This window comes from Amblyomma americanum, chromosome 1 (genome assembly GCF_052857255.1).
Source record: "Amblyomma americanum isolate KBUSLIRL-KWMA chromosome 1, ASM5285725v1, whole genome shotgun sequence".
Classification (NCBI taxonomy): domain Eukaryota; kingdom Metazoa; phylum Arthropoda; class Arachnida; order Ixodida; family Ixodidae; genus Amblyomma; species Amblyomma americanum.
In genome coordinates, this window is record NC_135497.1 from 475,762,241 (window position 1) to 475,785,984 (window position 23,744).

The following is a 23,744-nucleotide window of genomic DNA, read 5'->3' on the forward strand; positions in this document are numbered from 1 at the left end:
TTCTACCGTACATTCATGCACTTTCTCGCAATTTGAAATAAGTTGCCGAAAGGCATGAAGTGCCAGTAGGTTTTTCCGCACCAAGAAAACTAAAAGGAATGTGCACGAAGGTAAATGAAGAAAGCGGTCCTGGAGAAGAGGAGTCTTGTGGTGTCAGGCACACAAATAGGTTTGCCGAGTGCTGTGAAGGAGTGGTTTGCAAGATACCGCTATCTTGTGACCTAGCATATGTGGGCCAGACGGGCAGATGTTTAAATGAAAGACTCAGAGAGCATAACCGCAACTGCCGGCAGATTAGCTCACCTGGAAATCTGGCGGCACATTGCGCCAGATGTGATAGCTGCAAACCCTACTTCCAACAGACTACAGTTCTGCTGAAATACAGAGATAAGACAACCAGGGAGCTGTGGGAAGCCTACTGCTTGGAATCAGGAAAAGAAGGAACGTGTGTTAGTGACCCATCAGTTTTGCTTACCAAACAGGAAAAGCAATTCTAAGACAAGAGATAACAAACATAAACCGATCTGCTGGGACAAATTTTTTCCGACGCTTGCCGATACGATAGCAAAGTTGCTGGTTCAAATGTGTTTTTATGTTTTAACATGTTAAACTTATATATGTGTGCACACCGCAATAAACCTCAGTTGATAATTTGCGCACCAGTGTCTGTGTCGTTCCTCTGTTCTCCCATGTCACTCTAAAAGCGCAATATGTTTGACCATGCTAACTACCAACTAGCCCAATTTGAAACCTTCTTAAAACAGCAAGGACCGTGAAGGGCAGTGTCAGGCTAGAGCTGCACATTCACAGCATTACCCAAAGCCTCAGAAAGGTAAACAAAAATAAGTCATGGGGCTTAATGTTCCAGAGCGACACATGGGCTATGAGGCACACCATAGTGGAGGGCCTCAGATTAATTTAGACCATCTGGGGTTCATTAATGTACACAGATGTCGCAAAATATACAGACATTTTTGTATTTCACCTCCATCAAAATAGCAAAAATGCAGTCAATGCAGCATCAAACTAGCAATCTCGAGATTACCAGCCAAACACCAGAGCCAAGAGTAGTGGGAAACCTCAAAAAGCTATCAGAAAAATGTACATTTTTTCAACCTCAAGCAAGCTTGCACAGCTCTGTCTTCACATCTCACCTAGATGCCTGAAGAAACAAATAAACCGATTTGGGAATTCAGTAGACATGCAGCAAATTGTACAAAGGGACATTGCCTGAACAACAGACTCAGGAAGCACACTCAAAAGCTGAAGGTAACTGTAAATTTTGCTCTTCACTGCAAGGCTGGAAGCTCATGAAAACCTTTTATACAAGGAAGGTGCGGGTCAATTGCACAACCACTAAGCTTCGCAATGGAGACTTTTTGCACTGTTTTCAGTAAGCCCTCTCTTTCAGACCTCTGGATGCCTCAACTGTTCATGCATGCACAAGCATGTATGTATTTTGTGTCTGATTTTCCAATGAAACAGTTTTATTTGCATTCTCTCTGTCCTCGTTAACCATATCTATGAACCTAAGTATAAAATACACGCTATTAAAAGAGTTTATTCGAAAGAACACATTTACTATGCAGGATAGACATAAGCTCAGCAATAATACAGTATTGACCCCACTGGCACAGGAGCGCATTGTATGATAAAAACGACATGTCTTTGGGTGGCAGTGCGGTGACAACAACCTCCCCAGGCAGGAAAACGGGCAGATTTTGCTTGGCTAGCACAAATGCGCATCACTTTGGCAGACAGTCTACATCAGCAGTATTTCCGAGTGTGTTTTGGCTTGGGATAAAGGCAAGGAAAGCAACAGGGTGCATGAGCTAATACAACTCAGCCGCAGCGGTGCAAGCCAGGCAGTACAGCTGTCTAAATGCAGTGCACCAAGTCGCTGTTATCTGGTCCGCTCTTGGCTCTGACACCAAAGGGTGGGGGTGGCGCCTGCACATTCCAAATCCCTCCCCAATGAGCTCCCCCGTGTGAATACCACTTAAAGCACGGCAGTACAGTCGTGCCTCGTTAATACGACCCCTGCGACTCAAATTATGGACAAGCTTTCTGGGGACCAAACTTTCCCAATACACTTATGCCTCGTTAATATGAAAGCTCGCTGTCCGGACAATGAACTGAGAGAGTATGCACAGGGCCCATGTATTTTTGTCGCATTAACATGATCAGTGATGAAAAAATAATCTCTACTGCTCCAAACGGATGTCTAAATTTCTACATTCTGAATGCTGAATGCATTCTGAATGAATCAGTAATGCAGTGAAAAACTCCAGATTCACTGCCTGAGGTCCTTTTCTTTCCAGGTTTTATTCTTTACAGAGCAACGTTGCGAAGTCGATGCCCCTTACCATTTGCCATATTACATGAATGGGTGCAAAGAAAACTCCTGGCAGTTTCTGGTGCATAGCAGCTACCAGCTGGCTGATTCATGGGGTCGTGGAAAGTTAGCATTTGTATGAGGAGTTAGGTCACCTGGCCACGATAGGCCATGAAGCGTATCACACATAGATCACTAGGCGCATAAAACTGCCCCACAATATTTCGCGCATAATGGTGACCAGGATTATGGCCTTCGTGTTCCCAAAATTGTGTCTAATTTCAACTTCACTGACCACCACTGTGTACCGAAGCAGACCCTAATTATAGCGGTTTTTTTTCTAAATAAATTTTCTTGGTGATTCGTTATTACTGACTACTCGCTTTGTGGACAGTTTTGCTCAGGAACCAAAGTGTTCATATTATTGAGGCACAACTGTACTCAATCAAAAGGCTCATACCTCCAATTCGGTGCCACACTGCTCTATTATGGCCTTATTTACGAGGTCAACAGCCTCCTCTCTGTACTTCTTTTTGCCTTTGCTACTAAGCATCTTCTGCGAAGGAAAAAGGAAATGAATCAACATGTAATATTTTCCAAGAAATTGTGCTGCTTATCATGCCAAAGGTACTTTTAAAAACCATAATCAAGTTCAATGTGTGCAGTAACAGATATTAGCTTTACACCACGAGAAACTACTCACCCTTCTCTTGCCGACTGGTTCCTTGCTGCATTGCAAGTCGACATCTATCACTCTCGGAAACGGGTCCCGAAAGCTTTTAAGCTTCGAATGCATCAGCTCGAGATCATCTGGAGGAAAACCACAAAGCACACCAGCTTGCAGTAGCAGAAAAAAAAATGATAGAAAACAGCACCACAGTATGTACATTAAAAAGCAGGTCCTATTGTGCAAAACAACCTGTGTCTACTACTACAGATTAACGAATGAACCTGACCCCACGGTCAGGTTGGTAATTTTTCTGAACTCCATAAACGAAAAGCTGCTTCTATTCTACCAGCAGCTCGCAGAATTTTCAGGGTTCCATGGTTAAATTCCTTTGCCACTCACCTCCAAATGGGTACTTAGGGCAACACAAGTTCAACTTCGCTACTTTTACCTGGCCCCAACCCTCCTGGTACTGTTCATTTTGTCCCCATCAGAGTCAAGTACTTGCCAATGATACGGCTTGAGCACTGTAAGCTCGATAGCAGTTTGCTATTTTTGTGGCCTCTCTCGGTTAGCAAGAACACTGAGTCTAAAGCAAAAAATCTCGATCCAAGATGCCTGAAACAGTTAACAGCAGAAGCAATGCACGATAGTTTGCACCAAGGACAGCAAAATAGAGCACACAAATTTCTGTTGAGATGGCACAAAAGGATAAACTAAGCTCCGTAGTAGTGCACAGACCACACTCAGGTGTTCTGAGGTGTCGAGCTCGATCATTGGTGAACTCGCCTACAGTGCTTTTCGCAGGTTCCTTAGATTTCTTACACTTTGTTATTAAAACTCCCAGTGGAGCACGTTCACATTTCTTACACTTTGTTATTAAAGCTCCCAGTGGAGCACGTACACATAGTTCATTTTTGATAGGCCAAAATTTAATACCCCAATGTTATCGCGCTGGAACGCTAGATGGTATTTGTCACACATTAATAAAGGTTACCTAAAAAATATCGCCCAGAATACGTCCATTGCTTCCGGTCGCATGGTATCTAAGCATCATTCAAGTTTAGCGCTAACAATATGGTGCATCTTGCAGTAGTGCTTTAAATATAAAAATGTACCAGGGCACCTGTTGTTTAAGGTGATACATATGTATGCTATAGTAAAGGAAGTATCTATTCTTCCTGTAGCGTGGTCAACTTACCAACTGAAATTGTCCCCGCACTCACCCCTGATTGGGTACAGGGAACCAGGACCCTTCACCACGAAAACTGATGTTTCGTGCTTTCGTGGTTGTCGTTCAGAAAAGTAAGCGCTCTAGACGGGCCGCTCCGCACAACAGTTATATTTTCGGCGATAGAGACTATAGACTGCTTCTTGGGTCTCGAGCGCCTGCAGACGACAGCCTTTGCTTTTTGAGATAGACCATGTGAGCCGAATAATACCTAGCATTCGAGGAGTGGAATTTTTAAGCATTGAACGTCAAAATAAGTGCAGTTTGCTGGGTGCGTACCCACGGAAAAAATAATTATAAAGAGCATAAAGACTAAATGAGGAAGGTCAACAACGTGTGCCATTTTACCCTTGCACACGGGCAGCGTTCACCGTGGTTACGCAAAACCATAGTTTCGAGGGTTCAGTTCGCGAGCGTCAGACCTGCATCCTCGCTCGACGTGAGGACCTCTACGAAGCTGTCCTTGTCATCTATGGCGCTACTGTTCATCATTACGTCCGCTTTCGGCTGTTTCGAGCCGCACTGATTTTTAGGCTTAGTACTATTGGCGCGCGCGGAGACTGGGACAGAGCCGGCGGGTATTCTCGTTCCCCTTCAGTACCACAGCAGATGTATTCAGTAGTCGAGAACAGACGCAAGATATAACAAAGGGACTACTGTCCAGCTGCCACCGATCATGGGCAAGAGCCGTGTCAGTCCGTACTTCTGCGGGCAGCGGCTAAAATGTACTGTGCTGGGAGGATCGGAACTTTGAAAAGCGAATAAAACATGTACTCACGACGCCCCTTCGAGCCAGTCAGAAGCGAGTGCCGGGAGAACTTCAGCCCAGAAATTCTCCGGACTGCCGGCAGAATGAAAACTGCCAAAAGAAAAGTGTTTATATCGTGCACACTTACCTGCCAATGCGTGAACAAAGGCCGGGTAGTACCCGAAAATTCTCCGGTCTTCGGAGCACCAAAATGCATTCACTTCTTTTCTAGGGTCGAAATCATCGATCCTTTCAGGCTCAAAGAGCTTGATTAAATTAACCGGCAATATTGCCCGAGCTTTGTCCTCGTACTTAACGCACGCAAGCATCCTAAAACGCCGTTCACGAGCAGGACGCAATGGCAAGATCGGACGCTATTTCCCGGCTGGATTGCGATTCGGCTACACCTTTGTCGCGAAACGACTCTCGTGCGGCATAGCATGGCGCTGGAAGCGCTGGCTTGAAGTTCTCTTCATGAAAATTGCTTTCTTGTTAAGGCACCGAAAAAGTATTGCATTATATTGTTTTAAAGTATGAAAATAAATACCATACAGATTTCATAATTTCAATCCCTACGACTGCTCAGTATTCCCTCTTAGGATGCGCAATCGTCAGAAGCTGGATTTAGTATTGTTTTTTTTTGTGGGTAAATTTTAAACGCTACAGTTTGAGTTCATAAGTGTAATTTGTAGGAGGTTTTTTTTCCAATCAAAGGTCTAAAGCTCCTATTCGCTTTCGTACTGTTCTAACAGTGGGACCTAAATTACTGTAAGCATACTTTATAACGTTATCTTGGAGTGACGTGTGTGTAGGGGTAGTTTATGCTAACAATTAATGCACCCGTCGCACTCTCAAGGTGACTTTAACTGCTACCGCCGCTCCAGCGATGAACCGCGTTTAAATTGGCAGCCGCTCCTATAGCTATATAACGCCCGGCGCGACACTGAATTTCATAGCACCATGTGTGCCACCGCCGCACCGAGGCTTTAGCCGCCGCTATCACCTTTCCATCGCAACGCACCAAACGCCTGGCAGTTATGCCTCAGCCTGCGACCTGCGACCGAGATAGCCCTTGTGAGCGGATGTTGTTCGGATCACGAGTTTTGTGTGTCGACAACGCGCTAATGTACACCAAGATAACATGTGTGAGCGACGGGGCTCCCGCTCACTTCAAGAATAAATGTTAGTTTCATGAGCTACAACGCATTGAACGTCAAGAGACGAAATGGATGTTTTCGACCACTGGGCACGGCAAAAATGCTTGCGACGGCGTTCGTGGGCTTGTGAAACATCGAGCATCACACCGCAACTTGCGGAAGCCTGCAAGTGAGGCCATACAAACAGCCAGCTGCTTCGTAGACGCAATTCAAGAAACGCGCGCTCAAGAACATCACCATTCTGGAGCTCCCACAGAGGGAGCTTGCAGACTTTCGCGAAACAAAGAAAGTTGAATGGAAAACCGCAAAGAAAGTGCCTGGAGTTCAGACGCTCTATATTTGGAAGCACGTTCAAACAAATGAAGGCAGTGCATCCTACGTGGCTTCCACCGTTGCTTCCGAATGGAAGAGACTCTGATATGGGTTGTGCTTAGTGCTGGATACCGACATCAACTGCTGCCGTTTATTTCTTGTTACGATTTTCTGAATTGCAATCTGCACATAAAGCGGGATCCCATTTGTAAATTGCGTCCCTATTAAAACTCCTCCTGAATAAAAACCTTGCAGATAAATTGTTCCTCTCAGAAGACGACGTTCTGTCTCCTGACAGTGCGCTGTAGAACCATTGAACATAGAGGTAAACAGATGCAGGTACAGAAACGTCGGCTTCAGAAGCACATTAATGTTAATTTTTATATATAAAAATTGTGCTAAGAACCGAGAAATGATCTAATAATTTTTAAAGAATCAATTACATACCAATGTTCCTTACGATAATAAATTAGAGAATACAAAAAAAAGTTTCACCGCCATAAGCCAGTTCTTGAGACATCAGTTCAAATACCGAATTTATTCCCATTTTGACGCATTAAGAACGCCGCTATACAAGCGAGTAGAAGCTGTGCAAACAATCAGGATGGTTCGCATATTGTGGTAAATAAAATGAAACTATGTTCAGTGAGAGCTAAATCAAATTTCTGACAGTTAATTACTATTTCTAAGAGGCAGTAATAAGCAATTCTAGATAACAAGAACACGAACTCAGTTTTGTATTTATTTTCATACTTTAAAACAAAATATTGCAACACTTTTTTGGTGCCTTAAAATTATGAAGTATTGAGTATATGAAGGGAAACTTTAATAAAATTCGAAGATGTTGTTTTTTTTTAAAATCCAATTAAGTCAAAGTTGTCAGTTTTTCGACGATTTTGAACTGCGGCCAATTTTGAGGCCGTATTGAAAAATATAGGTCAACTGTAGAGCTACAGAACTTGCCCGAAGTGATTAAATGTAGCTGAAAAATACAGAGAAAAAGACTCAGTCGGGAGATCTTTAGGCATCTTGCCCTAAGGCTGCCCTGAAAAGTGCCTTTTTGGCACCGCATGGCTCCGGAAGCGAAGTTTGAGATTTCTTACTTAGAAGATTGACGTAGCAAGAAAACCTTTTTTTATTTCTTCGTATAGTACAAGTTGTAATGAGATACTGAAAAAATATTTATGCGCGGAAACAATTTATTGTGCATGCAGTGATGCTCCAAACTTGCATCATTGCGAAGTGGAAAAAACGACATTCTCCACCTCTTGTGTGACATACAATTTTTTTCCGAGAAAAATACGAAATTACCTCGATTACCGTTCTTTCCAAAACATGCCCATATATATATATATATATATATATATATATATATATATATATATATATATATATATATATTAGCAGACAAGTTAAAGGAAATGAGGGGCCCGTTTGACAAATTTATGAAGGGAGCCAACAGTGACCGAAACCAAGGTGCATAGGGGAACGTTAATTTTTTTTTTTAATGTGTCATGCTTATCAGTGGGATAATTACTTAGATTAATAAATCGTTTAAAGAAAATTACTTATAAAGCAGCAGAAAAAACAACCATGCCGCCGGTGGGATCCGAACCCACGACCTCCGAATATCGTGTCCGGTGCTCTTACCAACTGAGCTACGGCGACGGCTGTCCAATCTGCTGCTCTCGTGGGTATTTATGTTTACTGGGTGTAAGCGAGCCTTGAGAGTGTTCACCAGCGCCACCCTCGACCATAGCGGCGGACGTAGCACGTCCTGTAATACCGCGAGCGTGACGTAGAACGTCATCTAACGTCGAGGGCGGAAACTGTGCGAGAGCCCTCTTATGCTACCTATGGCATCAAGACTGCCAGAACCGAGACCCTCTTATATATATATATATATATATATATATATATATATATATATATATATATATATATATATATATATATATATATATATATATATATATATATATATATATATATATATATATATATATATATATATATATATATATATATATATATATATATATATATATATATATATATATATACATATATATATATATATATATATATATATATATATATATATATATATATATATATATATATATATATATATATATATAAGCGACGCGGGTCCGGGAAGGCAAAGGCCAGCAGGGTTGTTGAAAGTTTTTACTCCATTAAACATAACTGAAAAGAAATCACTGGAACTATATTTCATTTTTCGACACATTTGTCGTCATTATCCATGCAAACAATTGTTTTGCTTGGAAATGAGCTCATGGATTTCGTGGTCGTAGAATTAAAGGAGTATAGACAGCTAAATATTGGGTGCGTTTTTTCTTACTTGTAATGATGTGTAAGGCATTATTATACATAGATTACCACATATTATTCTCCTACGAGCGATAAATAATTTATAATCACATTTTTCTCGTGCTGTTTCGGTTTCGTTTTCAACAGCCCAATGAGGTTTCGTTCTCAACAGACGTTAACGTGTACTTACAGGTGACGTGAGACATGAAAAAACTGCAATATAGCCGCTGCTTCCTCATTATTTGTCATTCCGGCTCTCGAGGAAAGCTGGCTTCAGCACTGCAGTAAATTAATTCAATGAAGCAGCGATCATATTGACGTTATGCCATGCCTCACGTGACAAAAAATCACACACTGACGACACAGTCATCGTTCGGCGCTTGAAACAAACACCGAAACAGCAGGACTAAAATTTGAATATAGATTATTTAGTGGCCGTAGACAAATATGACATAGTGATTCATGCGTAGTAGTGTCTTCCGCAGCATTATGGAGAAGAAAACGTGCCACCGAAATCAGGTGTCCATACTAATTTAATTAGTTTTCCACCTACATCTACCGAGTTAACTCCCCCCCTCCCTGAATTCCTCCTCGAATTCAGGGCAACCAAATTCGCGACCAACATTCGCCGCGGCGCCTGTTTTCTCGCCCGGCTCGAGCAGCGCTGACGAGCGCAGCTGCCCAGTCGAAGTGGCCTTCTTTTACGACGTAGTTACGCGCGGCTATCGCATCCAGCGACTACCGGTCTAATCTCCGATGCACGCGGATTCCAAACGGCAGTCTGAATGCCACGCGAAAAGGAAACATGCACCCGGAGCAGGACTTTGCGGCGGCGCACCGCAGCGACGCGGCGCAGCTGTGCGCCAGTGCGCAAAACCATATATAATATATATGTGCAGCCATCTGTTCCGTTCACAAAGCCACGCCCTACATTTTAACTTTCTCTTGTTCTGTTTAGAAGCGAAATAAATTCGAAACCAACCCATGGAATCCAAACTCGACCTATATAATGATGCGGAGAGATTCCGAAGCCGACCTATTGGCCGGTTTCGGATTCTCTCCGCTTCAGCATCTCTACACTGAGCCTAAGCTGTTTTGCAGCTTACCCGCCTTTTTCCGTGCGTGAGGTTGGTCGCGCTGCATCGTCTGATCTTCGTGTGCACTGCGTGCTGTGGTTAGACAATGTCGGAAAGTCACCCCGCAAAGCATCGCAAGCAGTATTTGGAGCGCGACAACTACTTCGAGGTACCAGCAACAAGCTTTAACAGGCGACGGGAGGCACATGCCGCTTATGCCGCTGCGAGTTCGACTGCGTCAACCACAGAAGCAAGTCACTCTGTAAATGCTGACCGTCCAGAAACCGAAGAGAGTGCAACGCAGCTTCCATTTCCAGAAGAAGACGGCTCGAATTACTGCGACAGTGTAAATGAAAAAACTGACGTGGATTTGGATACAGATCTCGAGGACAGTGGCGGCCAACAGCCATCTGTTGCAGGGGATGGCGAAGACAGCTGGGAAGACTGCGATCCTGCATCCAGCTGTGCAGATTTCTTGAGAGATGATGCTTCGTCGTACGGCAGCTATAGCAGCGACGACGGCGCGGAAGATGTACACTCCGAGAACAACGACAGTCATGCTCTTCCTTTATTTGATGAAAAACTGCCTCACTCACAAGTCACGAAAGCTGGCGCACTTGCAGCCGTCATGGCATATGCCATTGCTCATGGCCTTACATGGACAGCCCTAGGCGACCTCACTAAACTCATTAACTTCCTTTTCGGCTGTAATATCTTGCCACAGAGTGAGTACCTGTTTCGAAAACCGTGGGCAAAAGAAACAGAGCAAGTACTACAGTACCACTATGTCTGTGACACCTGCAGCATAGTAATGGAGCCAAATGACAACGCAGCAAAATGCCCGGTATGTAAGTGCACAGACAGCCTGAAGTCTTTGAGAGAGCGAGGTTCATTTTTTGTTATAATGAATATGCACAAGCAACTCAGCTTTTTAATCGAGCAGAAAAAATCTGAACTTGAAGCAAATTTGACAAAACTTCGACAGCCTGCATTATCAAACAACATCGCACGAGCCATCATTAGTGACATCACAAATGCTGGTTGTTATGGCAGACTGCAAAAGTCAAGAAACCTGGGAAGAGATGACTTGACATTAACCATAAACACTGACGGGAGCCAAGTCTTTAAATCATCTAAAACTTCTGTGTGGCCGCTTCAGTTTATAGTTAATGAGCTTCCTCCAGACTTGCGCTTAAAGCATCCGATTCTTGCTGGAATTTGGTTTGGAAAGTCGCATCTAAACATGCAACTTTTCCTTGGCAAGTTTGCTTGCGAAGTCAACAGTGTAAGACCTGTGAACTGGACATACAAGTCGAAGCACGCATCCAAGCCTTACGTGCTTTGCTGCTCCGTAGATGCACCGGCAAGGGCATCTGTACGGTGAAGGTAATCAAAATATTTTAGTCCCTGCCAAAAAAAAAATCATATGTTACTAATGAAATAGTGCATATGCAGAGAGATGAGATAAAGAGGAAGAGGGAGGGGGCAGGGAGCAAATTTTGGTTTATCGCACAATCTCTCACTCACTTCTAGGGAGCATGCGGTACGTGACCGACGAACCAGTCGAAACAAGAACATCAGAAATACTTGCCTCAGATATGAAGCTGGCAGTTCGCTTCAAGGACAATGTCAACGGTGTAAAAGGACCATCTGCATTACTCAGCCTGAAAGGTATGAAAGCTTGTTTTGGTCCAACACTTTGTAGAACAGTGTTAATTGGGTACAGTAAAACTAATTTATTCGATCCCTGTTAATTCGGGCGGAAATGCATATAATTCAGAATGCCGGCTCAGCCCAGGTTTAACATTTATCTACGGGGGATGCTCGCTAATTCGCACTCTATGGGTCTCGCACTCCTATATCATTACCCCTATATTATCATGACAGGCAGCAGCTTTGAAAACATTCTTTTAAGGCAGAAGTCATATTACGACGTTTTGATCTACATGCATTACAATCCTTTCATTTGCCTTTAATTGAGAACGTTATTATCAGCTAGCTATAGCACAGCAGAGGTGGCGTTTTGAGTTCTGTCACAAAACGACTGCATATTCCTGGCTGTTTATGGTCCCAGCTTTTATTGTGGGGCAACACAACATTGGTGCGTTAAAAAATGTCTTTACTAATGCATAGCATGTCATGCTTTTTTGTTTAGGCCTCGATCTCGTTAATGGCCATAGCGTCGAGTACATGCACTGTGTTCTCCAAGGGGTCACAAAGCAACTGACTGAAACTATCCTGTCATCTTCAAACTGCGATGAGCGCTTCTATATAGGTAATGTATCATTATCACTTAACATAGGTTATTTAGATGCTATTTCTATGAGAGTATATAAGTTCAAATATATCATTACACTGATTTTTGACCAACAAAATGCCTTTGAGTACATAATTCGGTGACTATAATATAACTGACAGTTCACAATTATTGCTGCGGTAGTTATTGATAAGGTTTATTTTTATGCGCCAGTTTCCCCAGTAATTGCTTAAAATAAAGTTGTGATTTTTGATCATAAATTGGCTTAGATTTCAAGCTGACAGAACTGCGCTTTTTGCTTGAAATGTATTTGTTTTCATCTCGCTTAATGGATATTGTATGTCTCAATCATTAGTTTGAGTTGATTAAAGATGGTTAATCACCATTGTGAATTTTTTACACGGGTGCACCTTCAACTGTGGCTCTCATAGACACAAGGCTTTTTGCAATAAAGCCTCCACATTGCATCACAAGACTACCACGACCACTCAGCGAACGAGGCTATTGGAAAGCCTCTGAATGGAGGCAGTGGCTTTTGTTTTATACCCTTCCATGCCTTGAAGGCATCCTTCGACCGGAGTACTGAAAGCATCTGTCAAAGCTGTGAGAGGCCATCCACATTCTTCTTCGTGAAGAGCTGTCTCCATCTGAAATCGATAGAGCAGGTAATTTTCTGCATTCCCCAAGAGTACTAGTTAATTCTGCATGGCAGCTGTTATAGTGTTGTAGCCAAGGCTGGAATTGCTTGGTTCATAATTTTTCCGGAATTTGGCAGACTTTTTCCTTGTTTATTTCAGAACATAGCTTTCATTTTGTTTGGCAAATATTATTTCTGGTGGAAAAATTAGCACTTTTTTATTATTCTTGTGGTAACCTCGTGCACACTCAAAAGTCACAAATAATTTGTCTTGTCTTGTTAGTTACCAAAAGCCATTTATGCAAGTGCAACTAAATAATGCAGAAATGGTTGTGTTTGCAGTAATTGGTGCAATTTGAAATTTTACTGCCTTAAATATATAGTAACAGCGTGAATGTTAAGTGATCAAGATATAAGACAGAGACATAAATCGAAGTTTATTTCTAGAACTTGGTTACACCAAAACAAATAAATGAAAAAAAATTCAAGGGACAGTTTGTTGACCTAAAGTGCTGTGAGGCGAAGGCCTTTAGCAAGGTTTTGCTGCTTGTGTCACTGATGTGTAGTTAAGATGTTGATTAAGTGCACAATTGTTTGTGACACTTATATGCTGGAGACACTGGAGGGCGTTTGGGAGCCATCCGTCTGATTCAACGCCTTTCCGCACTCTCCAGTGTCCTAGACAAGGAGAACTACATATGCGTTGGCAGGAAGTAGCGTAGTCATTAGCACGCTCGGCTGCGGAATGAAAGGATGGTGGTTCACATCCCATCGTGCACAAAGATTTTTGTTCTTACTGAGTTGCTGAAGAGCGTAACGGATGGACAGACAGGGTCGTGGCAGCGAGTATGAGCCATTGAAGGCTTTCGCCTTAATAAGTTAAAACATCAAAGAAGTAACACACACATACACTAGCCTCACTTAGGCAATTAGAACCAAGCCTTTCTGTTGAGTCGTCTTCACACTGGAATAGCTTTATCTGGTGGTGGATAAATCATAGGATATGTATTGCTTGTGACCTGCACACTTCTCACTTCTTCAGTCACGGAATGCATTGTGAACGCAAAAAACACTCCATAAGAACTAAGTTTTGGATTGGGAAGACATATGTGATTGCAGCTGAAATTCAGAAGCCATACAGTCTTCAACTGCAAAGTCCGCATGACATTGACAGCAATAGAAGTTCCCCTGAACCTTTGCAGAAGCCAGAACATGACAGTACTTCATTATACTGTCCATTGTTTTCAGTTTAAAAATGAAGTGGCTTGTTAAAGTTCCAAATGCCAGCATTCTTACGCAGCACGCAAAAACTCCTTAGCCAAGTAACAGCTGCGATAATGAGATGACAGCCTGTGGCCACAGTGCTATGCTACAAGATGAACTTGACAAGTTAACGGAGTCCCTCAGTCTGCACTCGGTGTTTGAGTGAAGTAGACAATCAATTCCTCAAAAAACACAACTTCTCTACTTAATGAAACTATCCCGCTCTCGTACTGCGCTCCTGGTCTCCGCACTTTGGTAGTTCTGTGTTGTGATTGATTTTAACTCGTAATAAACAGCCAGCAAGCCAAAGCATACATCTGAAGAATGCTTTATATTTTTTGATTGAATCAAATTTCAAAAAATAAATTGAGCCTCTGTTTAGTGTTCTTTTATTTTGCAATTTGAAACCATGAACTCCAACCCCTGAGACTTAACAAGATTTGCATGTTGTAACAAAATTTAATCTCTGCATTGCAGTGTGGCAGATTGTATATGTGATGTGCAGTTCTGCCTCTATCATGGGTTCATAAGTTCGTGCGTGCGTTATCACATGGGACATGATTTGTAAGAATATTGGCATTGTCTAACACTTGGTCAGTATGGATATTAGGAAAAATACGATCCCTGTTTAACAGTTTTAAATTTATTCTATGGAATTATTTAAAATTAGTTCTTAGAGTCAGTTGAAATCATTTATTGTTTTTCATTTCAGAGACTCTTCTGAACACCTTTGTTTTCCGCTGCCAGACACTGTATGGGACGGCATTCATGACGTTCAACGTTCACATCTTGCAACACCTTGGAAACTGCGCCCGTTCACTTGGACCACTTTGGGCTCATTCAGCCTTCGTATTTGAGGATGGCAATGGCTGCATTGTGCGGCTCGTGTCAGCAACAAATGGTTTGCCGCACCAGACTACTGAAAGAGTGATCATGCTGCAGAAGCTCCACTGGCTTATTCAAGGGGACCTTCTTACAGAAGAAGAAAAGTAGGTCTGCAAGGGCTTGATAGGCTACACACCCGTAAAAAATTCCTTGCATGTGCATGACCTTTCCCTGTTAGGAAGAGGTAAAGACATAGCCTTCAGCATCACTGAGCAGGACAAAATTCAGCTTTGATGTGGAGTTTCTGTAACACGTGGCGTGGAGTATGAGCGGTTCATAAAGGGCAAGCAGATATATCACAGCACTGGATATCAAAGACCATCAAAATCAGACACAACTTTTGTGCAGACGGACAGGGGGGAGTACAAGCAAATTGAGAAAATACTGTTCTTGAAGGAAGTGAACAGCTGCATTCTTCTCTGCAGGCCTGTGATTGTTTCTGACAACCTGGCAGTTCCTCCACATATTATGGAGTGCTTCCTGTCACATGACAGAGTTTTTGATGTGGTGCTACCAAAAGAGGTGGATGACACCTGTCTCTTTGTGAATTTCATAAGTGAAGAAAAAACATACATTTACGACCTTCCAAACAAAATTAAAAGGGATTGAAGCAAACTCTGAAGGAGCATTAACATGCAAACTTGGGACAGTCAGCACTAGACCTCTTTGCCATTCTCTATTTGCCCTTCAAAGGGCAAAAAATAAAAACAGTGTTGGGTGTCTGTCGATATGGCCTGTGCTCGCGACTTCACCGTTCTTGCTTTTTGTGTGTTGAGTTTTATAGCGCGTAGGCAGCTAAGCCCATCGTACACAAAGTTCGCTCACTGTTCTTGCATCATAATGTACCTAAGCATGTGCAGTTTATAATCAGTTTCACTATGATGAATGCTACATTGCTGGAGCTGCGATGATTTGTCTTCCATTTGTTGTACTTCCCTTCCTGTACATGCAGTGTATATGTGATTCACTGTTCTTGCATCGCATATCCACTGCACATACAGGAAGGAAAGTACAACAAACCGAAGACAAATCAGTGTAGCTCCATCTAAGTTGCACTCATCAAAGTGAAGTTGAATATAAACTGTGCATGCTTATGAAAATGCAGAGCAGTATGTTATAACTGGAATTTGAAAGCACATTGCTACAGTAGATGCACATTTTCTTCATTTGTTGTGCACTGTTGTTTTGTTTCACAGTATTTATAATGAAAGGGACCTTAGCGACATTCGTTTCCTTTTAGAAACTGCATGGAGTCCTAGGTCCTACTGAATGTGGTTTATATTTTGTATTATTCGTATTTTTGTTTTCCATTCAGTGCGGCTAGGGGTGCCAATTGCATCATTACACATTGGTATAATGCTGCACAGCCCAGCAATAAGGCTGGGTGCTCACCTCTGCTTACCCACATGTCAAGCTAAATGGCTTTGGCAGCTGGTTACAACAGTGTGACTTGCCAAATGCAGCTAAAATACCATGTAAGGTGGTTGTCACCAGTAGCAATAAACATGGCAGCCGATGAACTGCCAAGTGTTTTCTCCTATGTTTTATGAACAGCCAAGAGCTGCACAGCATGAATAAATGTCTACTGTATGCTATGTCGCATAATCCACAAAGTATGCTGAAATCAAAGTTCATTTAAGTATTCTATGGAGATATGATTGAATTAATTTTGCTTATTTTGCCAAGTCCCTGTGGCCTTATTGCGTGTAAACTCATACGAATTGCATATGAATTCACAAAGCTGGCTTTATCACAATGTTGTCTCCAAGTGATGGAGGAAGCCATTGCAGTGTGTGAGAAAGTCCCGTGATCTCCTTGTCGCTGTTTTGTACTTTAATGTCCTTGTCAGCTTCATGTGCTTGAACGGCCTATCCACTATTTTTAGCTGTGAGGGTACAGGGCAACATCTGCTCTGTCAATGGCTGTGGGGCACATCTTAAGTTCGAAGTGGCAACAGTTGGCCAGTAAATAAGCGTGTACAATGTCAGAGAAATGTTGGTTTTACTTTACTGTTAATGACTGTGTTCATCATGGTTCTGTGTGCTGCGACACAACCAAGTCAACAAATGATGTACAGTCCTGCCTTGTTGGTATGGGCACTTTGTTCTGGGGCGAAATTATTGATAAAGTGGGTCATCCGTAATAATGAATCTTGAAAGAAGTTCACAAAAACACGTTTTATACAACATTTGCTTCTGTGGGTAGTCGTGGCCAGTGAAGTGGAAAGGAGATGAAATCTTGTGAGCTCCATGTACATTATTCTGCTCGCCATTATGTTTAACTAATGCGGTGCAGTTTGATGTGCCTAGCGCTGCATCAGAAGCAGGATGGCATTTCATGGTGCAATGACTTATCTCCTGTTATGACTGTTCACATCCCAAGAACTGCTAAAAACCTCTAAGCAGCGAGAGTCCCAGATAGAGCTTTATTCACATCAATTTATGCACTAAGGGAAACAGTAAGGTATACCCACTGAACACCCTGTAAACATGAAAACACAAAAAAGGATCATCACTCAGGCGTCACTCCTGATTTCAAAATACCGGAAAGAAAAAGTTTTCTTGGGGCAGTCGTGTTTATTAACACACAGAAATACAGTGGTCCCAATGGGCAGTGTGCATTTTCATTCTGTGCACGGTCCGTACAGCAAGTTTCCATACTCACGAAGTATCATTACATTAAAGAAATTTGGAACCTAGAAAAACTGGCCGTAATTCGAGTCGTCCATATTAACAGGGGTCATATTAATGGGGTACGACTGTATTTGAATGTGTGGTGTGTACATGCGCATGTATCTTTTTTGTAGCCGTGTGAGTAAAATTGATCTGACTTTATGATTTTACACCAGAGCAAGCATTATGGAGGCTCCTAACTTGCATTTTTTTGACACATAATAAGAGCATGGTTGTAGCTTGGTTTACTTTGCTGCAAAACAAAGTCTGCAATCAGGATTTCCTGTCACTTCTCCAAGCTTTTACATCTCTTGTTAGCCTAGTAGACATCACTGCAAAGGACTTGGCACACTGTCGCAGAGGCGAACATTTTCATGTTGTTTCCCTTTGTGGTTGCAGTGTCTGCGTGTGTTGCCCGATAGTTTTCTGCACTTCTATGGAGTTTTTTTTTTATTCCAGTTGCTCATTTGTACTTCATTTGCTTTGTGATCTAGAAGTTTCAGCTTTGCCATAATTTTGCTGAGTTTTCCTTCATTTCTTTTTTTATGCTTTGTGGGCAATGGCATTTGCACATCTTGCATGAACTTAATGGCAAAGGCCATTATCAACTTAGTCAATAGGTAATGAACTAATGCACCCACAGTAACAGGGTTGTCCTTATTACTGTGTTTAGTTCATTTCCAGGGAACTGCCTTTTGTTCAGTTTTCTTGATAGCCCAGTCAAAATTTGTGTGTTCACTGCGGCAGTTGTCAAGCCTCATTGAGCGAGCTCAAATGCTCTTTTTGCTGAATATGTATGCTATTTATTCTTTGTCACCTGCAAAAAATATGTCATTTCTGAGTTTTTAGAGTATTTTGTGAACCATGCTTACTTTGCATTCTGTCTCATTTACAGACATGAGCAGAAGCTACTTAATGCATTATTATTAAAAATTGAAAGCAGTACTCAATGCACTGCAGTGTGCACTTTTCGTGACTTTCTTAGAAAATAAGTTACTGTGAACGCAACCTTTCTTGTTACTAGTCTTACATGTATCATGAGCTTTCATGTTTTCTGTGTCCTTGGTTTGTGTTACGTCGAACAAGCTATGAAGAAAAAATTGCACTTTGTTTATACGAATGCTATGGACTGCTTCAGTCTTCTGTTGACTTTCCACTTTCAAGATGTTAGAAAACCCAACAATCATGGTACCAGACAGGACAAGTATAGTGTTGGTGGCTGCAGCACAAAAATGTAGAATAAAGGATAGAAGAGCCGATGAGCACAAGGGCTGAACTTCCATTTGTACATTATTTGCAGTGGTTCATAGGTATGCATATGACGTCCAAGGCAAAGGCATATACATTACCGATGCATGCATAGAGCAGCCACCTTTATTTCAGAGTGCAGTGAACACTGAACGCATGCAGTCTAGGCTAATCCAGGTGATTCAATCGGATTTAGCAATATCGAGTGTGACATGGTCCTTTCAGTATCTTGTTTACATTGAAACCGTTGAAGATTTTGTCCATTTGGCTGCTCCCAAATGGCAAAATGAAATCAAATCCAGCATTCTACTGTATTTTTCAACCCATTACAGTAAACATGTGTTCATAATCTCCTGACTTTTCAATCAGCAACTCGCATCTCCTTTGAATAGCTTGATTCTCAATGCCTTGAACAATTTCTAACGAATTGTTCGGAAGTGGTTAAATTAAATGATAATAATTCCAGCCTAACCCTTGTCAAATCGGGCATCCATCAGGGCTCAGTAAGCGGTTCGCTTCTATTTTTAATATATATTAATGATATAGCACTAAATATTAATTCGACAGTTTGCCTTTTTTGCCGATGACTGTGTAATTTACAGAGATATAGCTGGTCCTAACGACATCATAACTTTGCAATCTGCCCTGAATAAGCTAACAAGAGTGTTGCGGCAAATGGCAGATGCAAATAAATAGAGAAATTGAATATATTACATCTAAGGCACAAAAAAACTTGGCTTTCTGAAGCGGCGCTTATGTCTAGCCAACAGGGACCCCAGGCTTCAAGCATCCAATTCTCTTGTGTGCCGTTCACTGGAATATGCGTCATTCATTTGGCATCCCTTCTAAATCACCCTCACCAATATACTTGAAGCTGTTCAGAATAAAGCCGCATGATTCATCTTGTCATCATACTCGAGATTTCAAAGCATTTCATCTTTGAAGGAAGAGCTCAACATGCCGCCACTCGCAATGCGCAGAAAATTTGCCAGGTTTTCCTTTTTTCACACTCTATCACAGCAGTACATCATTTGCACACTCGCATATTTTGCCACCACCTCATATTTCAAGTCGCACTGATCATGTCTACAAAGTTAACCCCATTTTCGCTCAGAGGGCAAAGTACAATTCGCCTTTAACCTTGTCAATAAAAAAAGACCTTATTTCAGTCCAAATTGCCAACTTATCTGGAATCACAGCGCGTTCAGAAGCAAGGTTTGCTTTTTTATATCACTTAATCGCAAACCAATATGTTCTCTTTCTTTGTTATTTGTGCATTTTTTGTAACAGTGTTTACGTTATGTTGTTTCCCATTTTTCCGTGTTGACCACCTGAAGTGTTTTTTTTTCTTTGAAAATTGTGCTATGATTTATGTCCCCCCCTCCTATGTAATGCCCCCAGCGGGCCCTCAGGGTATTCGAATAAATAAATAAATAAAATACTACAGGCTTCTAAGCAATGAGCCAATGTTTTGAAACATCCAGCAACCTCATTCAGTGTTGTGAATTGAATTGACAAGAAAGGAAATCAATGCCTTTTTCATAAGTGGCAGCTACAATTTACACACTCATTAAATGAAACATACACTTAAGCTTACTTTCTTTGAAGACATGAGTCATCAATGCAAGAAAGCTACTGGTTTTTTAGCCAAAATACCCGTGCATGCTAATTAGACCATTATTTTCGCATGGTGATGTCCATGGTGCTGAAATGCTTTACTGGAAAGGTATTAAGGTAGTAGCAGTAAAAACATTAATTTTATCACAGTTTGTCACTGATCCCGTGATCAGAATTCAATCTGAATTTCTGTTTTGTACGTGACTGGCTCCATCTATTTTTTTGCTGCTGTAACATGTAATACATATGGGTTGTTTAACTTTTGTTACCACTGGAAAAATAACTGTTTTTATAGGCCCGAGCTATACGATTTTTCCTGCAAAATTTTAACATATATAGAGGAGAAATTTACATGAAAATGATAGAAAAATTTCATGATAGAATAATGATAGAAAAATAATTTCAGCTGGCTTACGATATTTTGGAGATGACGAAACATAATTGCAGAAACATGAAAAGTATATCCGCCATGCCATTTGTGATGGTATACTCACATGAAAATTATAAAAGATAATACGGTGAAACCTAGGTAAAGATGTGAAATGAATGGTTCTACATAGCTAAAATTTGTGTTGTAAAATAACTCCACAAACTCACGATGGTAAAGTAAAATTTAGTCAGCGAGAAGGACAGCAACTGGGAGATACCTTTTCCATAGTTTCAGCACTGTTTCGAAGCCTCTCGCTGCGATTGCAGAGGCCGCAATAAAACCAAGCGGCAAACGTCAGTTAGGTGGGCTTCCCCACATAGCACTGCAGCATGCTGTGGTGGCAGATAAAACGCCGGCTTGGGTGGGTTGCAGTACAGCGGTGCATGTCCAGTAAAAAATCGGACGTCAGGACTGTGGCTATAGAGCCGTAGTCACCACAACCGCTGCTGAAAAGCTGCAACATTTCCGACCATGTTCCGACGCTAGTTCTGAGTCACTATCTACGGGTGCGAGAGGCGCATATAGGTGCTAAAGCGCCTTGTTACCATCTGTTCTCGCCGCTCTATGTTCTGTGGCACTGTTGGCAAAAGCTATCGATAAAGCGTGAACCGTGGAACTAACGCTTGCTGCGTCATCATTAGTCAGTCATGTAGTGAGGCAAAGCCTGCCACCTGCAATCCGATTGGGCACAGCCGTGTGGCGCTCGGCATTTCGATATATATATAGATTTAAGAGAAGTGGGCACTTCTACAAAGACACATTTATTTATCAACGTTTCGACCGCGGTGCGGTCTTCTGAAGTCCTGAAGAAGTCAGTCCTGAAGAAGACCGCACAGCGGTCGAAACGTTGATAAATAAAAGTGTCTTTGTAGAAGGGCCCACTTCTCTTAAATCTTTATTCTGCGGAGCCAACGCAACCTACGTTCGTAATATATATATATATATATATATATATATATATATATATATATATATATATATATATATATATAGTATAGAAAGATAAACGTATTTGGTTGCTAGAGGCGAAAATTCAAAGTTGAAAACGCTTCATTTAGCCATAGATTTATTTTGAGTCGACGTTTCGGACAGAGCCTGTCCTTTCTCAAGACTGAAGTTACAGGGGTCTTCTTCCTCTTCTTAAGGAGTTGGCACTGGCACACATGTACAAAACATGAACAAAAGAAACAAACGGTGGCAAAGAATACTAGAAAAGATACAGATAGAAAGGGAAAAAAGGGGGAACAAATAAAAAAGAAAAACGTGTTGTACCCCGCCGCCCACCCCGAAGCCGCGGGGAGCCGACCCCGGACGAGGGAAACAAAAAAAAGGAAAACACGGAGCGGGAGAGGATAATGGCTACCCACCAAGGCAACAGAGCGGCGGCGTGTAAGGTGGACAGGAGCAGACGGTGGCGGGATCGCCCTACACACAAAAGTTAAAGACACGTGCACTCGCGTGCCCCGTACACAAAGAGTAAACAAATAAACAGAATAAAATGCAGACAGGGTCGGAGCTTCCGTCATCTTGAACCACTTCGGCAGCCAGAGCCAAGGCCGAATCAGCGGCGCCGTGAGCTTAACTAAACACACGTGCACTGTGCATGAAAACACCCAGACACACAGCAGTAAAACATCCGAGCTCATGCCAGTGTCGTGTGGCGGCTAAATGACAATGGCGGGAGCATTTAAGGGAGTAAGGTGTACAGAAACAGACGGTGGCGGAATTGTCCAACATATATAAATTGGAGATGCTTGCACTCGCGTGACCTGGCCAGAAAGTGTAAACAAATACACAAAATAAAATGCAGACAGGACAGGAGACTTCCGTCATCTGGAACCATTTCCGCAGCCCGAGTCAAGGTAGAATCAGCGGCGCCGTGAGCTTAACTACACACACGTGCACTGTGCCTGAAAACACCCACAAAATAAAAAAAGTGGGAAAACATCCGAGTTCGGCCAAGTGTGGTGTGGGAGGTAAATGTGAATGGCGTGAGCAATTAGGCAAGGGTTCTTCAATTGCACCCCGTCGTCAAGGTAATCGAACTGGGAAGATAGGGGCAGGATGGGGTAGGGAATGAAGAAATTTGTGTGAGCTTGAAAAAGATGTCGCTGGCAAGAAACGACCGAGGTATGTCAAGCTGGCTCTCGTAATGTCAGCAACGGCCCTGCAAGGGGCGGATGGAGGACAATACACCTGGACTTTCATTAATGCCGTAAGGAATTGTTTCAAATTTGTAAATGAAGTACGACTCGCGTTGTTCTCTTTCCCGGGTGTTGTGGAACCCACCCTGTAGGACAGTTAACTTAATTGCATCAAATAAGTGGTTTCGCTCATTAATGTGTTTTGACAAGGGAAGGTTGGGTAGGGATAAGATATGCGCGCGGTGGTTATTAAAGCGAATTCGTAGAGGGTTGACGGTCTGTCCAATGTACTGCATACTGCACACACTGCATTCTAGGAGGTATATTACGTTGCAGGAATCACAATCAAAGTTGCCATTAATTTCCCATTTGAAGCCTGAAGCTGTGCTTACTGCACAGCTTGATGTTTGTATGTGTTTGCAGACCTGGCATCTACTTTTTCCACAGGGCCGGCACCCCAAAACCGGCTGGTTATTTGTTTTTGAGTGTACAAGAATATTTTTAATGTTTTTTGGTCGTCTGTAGATCACGTGAGGGGGAGCAGTGAAAATTTTGGTCAGGCGCTCGCTTTGTTCGAGGTTGTTGAAATGTTTTCTGAGGATTTTGTTTACGTTACGCGGGTTACTGGTGAAGGTAAGTACGAGATTGGCCCGGTGGTCTGTTTCGTCGTTGTAGCGACATCCCTCCAGTATTTGCTCTCGGTTGAGTTTAGATGCCTTTTCAATGGCATC

At 42.2% G+C, this 23,744-nt stretch overlaps 1 pseudogene; it reads left to right on the forward strand.

The window, feature by feature from the left end:
* Positions 1-9,966: 9,966 nt before the first annotated feature.
* LOC144126497 (uncharacterized) lies at positions 9,967-15,511 on the forward strand (annotated as a pseudogene).
* The last annotated feature ends 8,233 nt before the right edge of the window (positions 15,512-23,744 follow it).